The 7,486-nt window shown below is 37.6% G+C and overlaps 1 non-coding gene across 1 annotated transcript; it reads right to left on the minus strand.

The window, feature by feature from the left end:
• Positions 1 to 1,727: 1,727 nt before the first annotated feature.
• On the minus strand, positions 1,728 to 1,833 carry LOC131147357 (small nucleolar RNA R71). The gene has a single exon (XR_009134744.1). It is a non-coding gene; the product is annotated as a small nucleolar RNA R71 (small nucleolar RNA).
• Positions 1,834 to 7,486: the final 5,653 nt, after the last annotated feature.

The raw sequence follows: 7,486 nt of genomic DNA on the forward strand, positions 1-7,486 counted from the left end.
TTAAGGTAAGGCTTTTTATAAAAAATTTGGTCTTCCCGTAGTTATAGGAAATGTTATTCATGAAAAAATACTGAAGTTTAGTTCTGAGAGTTATTGTTTTCAGGGAGTTGAACGGGGCACCCATCGAGTGCAGGACCGATATTTTAGGGGGTTTCTTTTCAAGTTATCAGGTAAGGGAATAAACTGAAGTAGTTATTTATATACAAATTATATTATTATTTACCAGAAAATTTATTTTCAGGAAGCATGTGTAATATATATGAGAAGATTGGTAAAAATGCATATTTGGGAAAATACTGTTATTATATTGAAATGTATATATATTAGAATGAAATGCCAGAAAATATGATTTTAGAATGGAATATATGGTTTATTCAACATTGTGTAGCATGAATATTATTTTACATGAAAAGTGTTATGTTATGGCAATTTTATGAATAAAGCATGTATTTAGAAATTATGAAATATGCAGTACATTATAGTTTATGAAATTCATGATAAATGAATTATTTATTCAAAATGATATGTATGAAATATTCGGTGCAAGGCCATGATTGATAGCCGGCGCAAGGCCATGTTTTACGTATGATTTCGATGCAAGGCTGTATTTATAAATGTTCGATGCAAGGTCGCAGATATGAAAGAAACTAGTGCAAGGTCATATGTATGTATGTTATTTCAGAAAATGCTATCGATCTATTCATGTTAGACAAATAAATTATCATGTATTATATATTATCAGAACCTAGATGATAGTTCAGTTCAATTACAAGAGCACGGTACCGTAGCTATATAGATCAGATTACTATGTTTAGATTTGTGCTAACTGCCCCACAAGGGGGTGGGAGATGGATAGTCGATGTGGCTTTCAGTATAGAGTTGTAGACATCCACTTGGCAATCCGAACCAGCGTGTGGCGGGCCCATCGTACTTAGAGACATTTTTTACTCGGCAGTGGTCGACCAGCCATTGTCGGTCCCACCTTCTGGCTGCGCAACCTATCATGGGGGATAATACATGACATCAGCTATCTATACATCCTAGGTAAATTTCAGTATTATCAGTTATATCAGACATTTCATAATCAGTATGAATTATTAGAAATTATGAAAGTATATGAATATTCAGTATGTTATGATGAATGTTTTCCAGCATATGAAATGAACTGTATATGTATGATAGCACCAAATATTCATGATGTCACACAATTGTATTTAGTTTATTTTCCTTTATTGAAAAGTGTCTCACCCCCGAACTTAAATAATTTTCAGGAAATCCAAAAAGACCAGCGAATCAAGGCCGCTGTTAAGTCTGTTGTGCTACCCCACTATGAGGGTAAGTTTGAACTAGGATCAGGAGTTTCTGATGTGGGATCCTAGAGATACTTATTGTATTTATGGGAGATTGTATATAAACACCGTGTTTTTGGATTATAGTTGACTCTGGTATTATGTATTTCTTGGTTATGAGAATAATGATTTACATTTACTACTGCCTAGGTTCCACTATGTATGACAGGTATCCCTGTTACCCACAGGTTGGGGTTAATATTATTATTAAATATGTTTTATTATATGATAGGAAAAGCAAGTCGTTACAATTTCCGTTCTCTCTAAAGGATAAAGCCAAATATTGGCTAACGTCCTTATAGCTGAACTCGGTAGCCAACTGGGCTACCATGCAGCACAAATTCCTAAAGAAGTACTTCCTAATTGGGAATACTAACCAGCTTTGCAGAGCCATCACACGTTTTTCACAGATGGATGGGGAACTTTTCTTTTAGACTTGGGAGGGATTTAGGGACCTCCTCTATAAATGTCCACATCATCAGGTCCCTAAGTGGCAATTAGTGCAAACATTATACGAAGGGTTAGCTGAAAGAGATAGGTCAATGGTTGATGCATCGTGTGGAGGTACTTTTCTCACCAAGAACAAGAATGAGGCTTGGGTTCTCTTTGAGAACCTAGCTCAGAATTCTCAACAGCACAATGTGGCTGCTCGTGGACCCCTCAATCCATCCACTTCCAAATCTAAAGGAATTTACGAGTCGACCACATACCATAACCCAGCACCCACTCTGCATGGCATATCTAAAAATTTAGATCAATGCTTGTCCTTAAGGCAACAACAGCAACTAAAGGCCTATACAAAAGTGTGTGCAATTTGATTTGACCCTTCCCATTCATACTATAACTGCCCCCCATGTGCCATCCTAGCCTGAGCTTGAATAGGAAGAAGTGAAAGTCACCAATAATTGGTATGATAGGTTGTCGAACGAAACCTATTCCAACACATATGTTGGCTTTGGTGTATTCCCAAGAGGGGGGGTAAATTGGAAATTTAAAAATTTATCTCCTAGGTTAAACTATCCAGTGGCAATATATACACAACCTTGGGTCTCTCTATGCAATTCTAAATGCGCAGATAAATATAATATGCGGAAATTAAATCATGTGCATCATTCACAAACAATTGAGAATAACATACTTGTGTAATAAATATAAAGTGTTGAAATGTAAAGTGCACACACGATATGATATCGGGATTCTGCCAATACTACCTACGTCCCTGCCTCAAGCTCACATGCAAGAGGGTTTCCACAATGGCTCACTTAACGAGTGGAGGAGCACCATTTATAACCAGGTCAATTAACCGGGCTGACCTCAACCTACAACTAAACCTTATCGGGATGGTGCACCTAACTTTCCTACCCGGGTCTAAGACAATCCGGGACTTTTACCAAGGCAAGTTTCCCTTTCAGGCCCACGCCTAGAATACAAATAATATAAAAAATTTGCATACAAAAAAATGCTTCTTACACAAGCAGATATGTACCACTATGCACAAGCACTAATCATTGCACCTCAAACAGATAGGAACTATAAGCTCAGTGCAAGAGTGTATTATCAATCGATCTTTGAAACAATATATATAAATATATCTCAATTAGAAATAGGGTTTCAATGATTTCCAATAGATTGATAAAATATCTCAAAAATGTTTTTCGAAAATATTAAGCATAAGAGATATTTGTAAAACAAGTTTGTCAAAAAATATTTGCTTCACAACACAAGACAAGCTTAAGAGTCTTGCAATCAAAATGCAAAGACTCACAAGCTAGCAAGATTTTCCCCACCCAATAAATTTATGAACTAAATCTATGGGGAAAATCTTTGGCTTAACTCTTTTTTAAAAAATCAATAATCAACACAACATAGAGAGTTTAAGCATTGTACGATCACTCAAGATACTCTCACTTAAAAAGATTTTTCAATAGAATGATCAATGGAAGAGTATTTGGCTTAGGATGGGAAAATAGAGCTCTCAAAATTTCAGAGGATATTTTAGCTAATCAAATCTATAATCACTCACTAATTTTTTCAAATGAAGGTATATATATAGCCTTCAACAAAAACATAATCGTTAGGACAAAAAGGGTATTATTAAATTTATTTAATGAATTTTAAATCCAATTTACCCTTAATTTATCCGAGTTACCACAGTTAAAAATTAACCAACCCAAGAGTTTCGGTCGCCCCAACATTCACAATAGGAAAAGATAATTTTGAAATTCAGGTGCCCGGTGAGAATTTCAGATGGCTAAACCAAGGTGATTTCCAAACTGTTTGAGGTTTAATAGCCTGGTATCAAGTTTGATTTACCAAACTTGAATATTTGGTAGCGTGAGGCAGATTTTAAAGTGAGAGTTCGGGCTGCCGAGTTGGTGGAAAAAGTAAAAATGGACATTTAGTTGACCAAGGACGGTGGTGCCCTTTTCAATTCGGTCGCATGAAGTCTATTCAACTTTTTGACCTTTCAATGGTTCGGTCATCTAAGGCAATTTGACTTGCCTAGTTTGGCCGCCCAAAACCCTTGTGATTTAGCCCTTTAAGACCTGATTTAATTTAGTTGATTCCCCTGATATTATATGTGATCTCAAGGACTATTTTACGTGAAAGTGCAAGATCCTAGGGTCATTCTAACGTCTTTTCAAGTACGCCTAAAAACCTGGCATCGGTCGACCGAAGGTTGACCGAAGTCAGTCCTTAAGTCATTTGATTAACCTATGATTTGTCTATGCCATTACTAAGCTTATAGATCCTACATTCATGATATACATTAATTATTACAGACCTTTCCTATTTAACTACTACTGACACGAATAAAACATAATATAAAATTACAACAAATGAATCTTCTAGGTCTTCTTTTGCTTCAAGATAACATGTGCCATCATACGATCTTACACAAAAACTTGATAGACATTAAATACCGAAGTATTTGTCATAATCAAAGCCGGGTAGGACCTATAAGGTCAACAACATACAACCTTGGGTGGAAACAACATCCCAACTTATTTTGGAGGCTGCAAGCTCTAGGTTTTCAATCTCGAAAACCTATGCAAGCCCCTAATGCTCCACCTCTTTGCCCATACCAAAATTTCCAAAATCATCCTAATTCAACCCCTAGATCCCCACCTTTTCAAAAGCTATCTCCCCCTCAGCATAAGTATGACACATTTCAGGAGACAGTGCTGAAAGCCCTTAAAAGCATTGAAGCTGATCATCAAATAGATCAGCAACCTCTTCATTCCCACTCCCAGTTTACCGCAAAGCTAGAAGCCACCCTAGGGCAACTAGCTACTTCTTTGAGTTGGAGAGACGAAGGAAAATTGCCAAGTCAGCCCTTAGTGATCCCAAAGGGACAATATGGATTGGAATATGAATCGAATGCTGGCCCCTCATCATATCTTGTTCAGGCCCAGGCGATGACAACTCTACAAAGTGGTAGGATAACAAATAATGCAACCAAGGAGCAATTAAGCGAAAGAGATAATAAGGAAGAAAATAGGGTAGTACCCCATGTTGATTCTTGCACGCTATCTTCCTCTAGTTTAGTACATAAACCCCTTAATCCCACACCTATCACTGGAAGGACCAAACCTCACTTCACCCCTTATAGGGCATTTCATGTCCCTCAAGTAACTCATCCTACAGCTTCTCTTGCACCTTTTATATTTAGGGAAGAGGTCTCAACTGAGTCCATCTAGGATATGTTTAAACAAGTAAAGGTTGACAAGTTTCTCTTAGATGGTATCAAGCAATCGCCTACATTCACCGAGTTCCTTAAGGACTTGTCAACACAAAAACAAGAGTCAAGGGTGCATATGGACGGATTAGTTAAGCAGGCCAAGCACATGGGCTCAATGATATTAGAGTACCTCATCCCTGAGCTAAAAGTTCTCGGCTCACCCACTATTTCATGTGTAATTGGAAGTTATGCCATTGATGGGGCTCTTTTTGATTTAGGGGCAAGTATGAACATCCTCCCAGACTTGGCCTACCAACAACTTAACCTCGGGAAGTTGTAGCCCACTCCGGTCACATTGTGCCTTGTTGATTGATCTTTAAAGAAACCCCGGGGTGTGGTCAAGGATGTAGTGGTCAAGGTGGAAGAGTTCCACTATCCTATTGATATTATTATCTTAGATATGGAGCCTTCTACGAATCCGATCCCTATTCTTTTGGGATGACTGATTACGCGCCGAAACTGCGTAATTGGACGACTTTAACCCGGCCTTTACGGCTTATATTTTTAATTAAATTTCCAATTATGTCTAATATTTTAAAAAAGTGTTGAATTTAGTATTCTTGAGTTTCATTGCACAATTTATGAATTTTTGGTATTTTTTTGTCGCAGGAAAAGTCCCGGGAGCCAATACCAACACCTGTTCGTATTTTGTGCATAACTTTTCTATCCGAGCTCCGATCAAGACGATTCAATTTCTGGAGAAATAGGAAAGGATTATCTACAACTTTCATCTTTTTAGTTTTGTGAGAAAAGGGCTTCAGGAAGGTCAAAACAGACCGTGTTCTTGAAGAACAAAAACTAAAAATATATAAATATATATGTAAATATTTGTGTTGATGTGACCCGGCCATGCAGGGCCGGGTCGGGTTGGGTTAGCCGGGTCTAGGTTTTTCTTTTTTTCCCCTTTAAATACTCCTCTATTGGGGGCTTCCGGGCACACTCTTCTCTTCCCCTCTTCTCCCCAACCTTTCTTCATTCTGTTGTTTTTTTTCCAGCCAACCAGCCGTGAGCCAGCGGCCACGACCCCCCGGCACCATTCTTCTCTTTCCCCTGTTTACTTCCCTTTATCCTTCTCTCTCTCTATTTTATCCTTCCCCGTCCCTTCGGCCTCCTCTCCAACAGATACACAGCAGAGCACAGCAGCTCTGCAACTCCACGGACCACCACCAGCGGCAACACCGTCTCGGCCACTCTGCACTGTAGCAGCAAACCCGAGCGCTCCTCCCTCTGTTTTCCAGCCCAGCAACAGCAGCCCCTACAGCCAGCCATGATTCCAGCCTCCCCGAAGCCAATCTCCAGCCCGAGAGCATCACTGCCACAGCCAGAACTCCGGCAAGTCTCCACCACAGCAACCTGAGAGTTCCACCGAGGCCTCCCTCTGTTTTTTTTTTTTTTTTCTCTTTTCCTTCTCTATCTCTCTCTCCCTTTGTTTTTCTTTTATTTCTTCTTTTATTATTAAGTTGGTTATGATTAATGTATTTATTTATTGAAGTTAATTGGAAAAAAATTGATTTTGAATGTTATTGTATTTCAATTATTTATTTGAATTCTCAAGTAATATTAGCAGTGAATTTTATTCGTTTTAAATTAATTATTTTTATTCGTAATTTTTGTTAAAGCTTCGGTTTTTATTGTCTACGTATGTGTTTCATTGAGTTTTTATTGGTGCGTGTTTTAATTTTGTGTTCAAAGTTATTGTCTTTAGTTAACGTGTGTTTTGATACTTACTCGATTAGACGTAGGATTTCCATTTTTTTTCTATTGCAAGCATGAGTGACTAAGTTCGGTAACTCAGGTTGTGGGTCGATGTCGTTTGCGTTTCATGGTTTATTAGTTATCCTATGATATCATTGTTAAACTTTTATTTGGTTAAAATCGAAAATTGAAGGCATTGTTGATAAAGCGCTAGCTCTTGTTTCTTGTTTTGTTGTTGACGTTAGGCACATCAAAACCTTGATTTAATCTAGGATTTTCATCAACTAATTTACACGACATTCGGTTGATTCTTAATGAGAGTTTATATTTTCTTCCGTTTGGATGTGGCAAATTTACTCGAGTTTAGTAATAAAATTTCATCTTATTAATGCCTTGATTGGATTAACAAGAAGAGGAGTAAGGCCTAGGGAATTAGTAGACTATGGAAGCAAGCAGACATTGACCCTAACCTGAGTGTTTGGTAAAACAGTTTCAGTTAATCTGTTTAGTTTTGGTGGCATTATTAGATTTACATTTTTAGAAAATTGATAAAATTTTAGTTTCATTTTGATAGTTTATTCAACCTTCTCTCACTTGTTTACTGTTTTCAAAATCTTAAAAGACCAAAAAGATTTTCAAACTCCATTTTTCAGCAACAGGATTTCACTAAACTTGCGTAAACACTTTGATACTCAGTGGT

The sequence above is a fragment of the Malania oleifera genome, chromosome 1 (assembly GCF_029873635.1).
Source record: "Malania oleifera isolate guangnan ecotype guangnan chromosome 1, ASM2987363v1, whole genome shotgun sequence".
Classification (NCBI taxonomy): Eukaryota; Viridiplantae; Streptophyta; class Magnoliopsida; order Santalales; family Ximeniaceae; genus Malania; species Malania oleifera.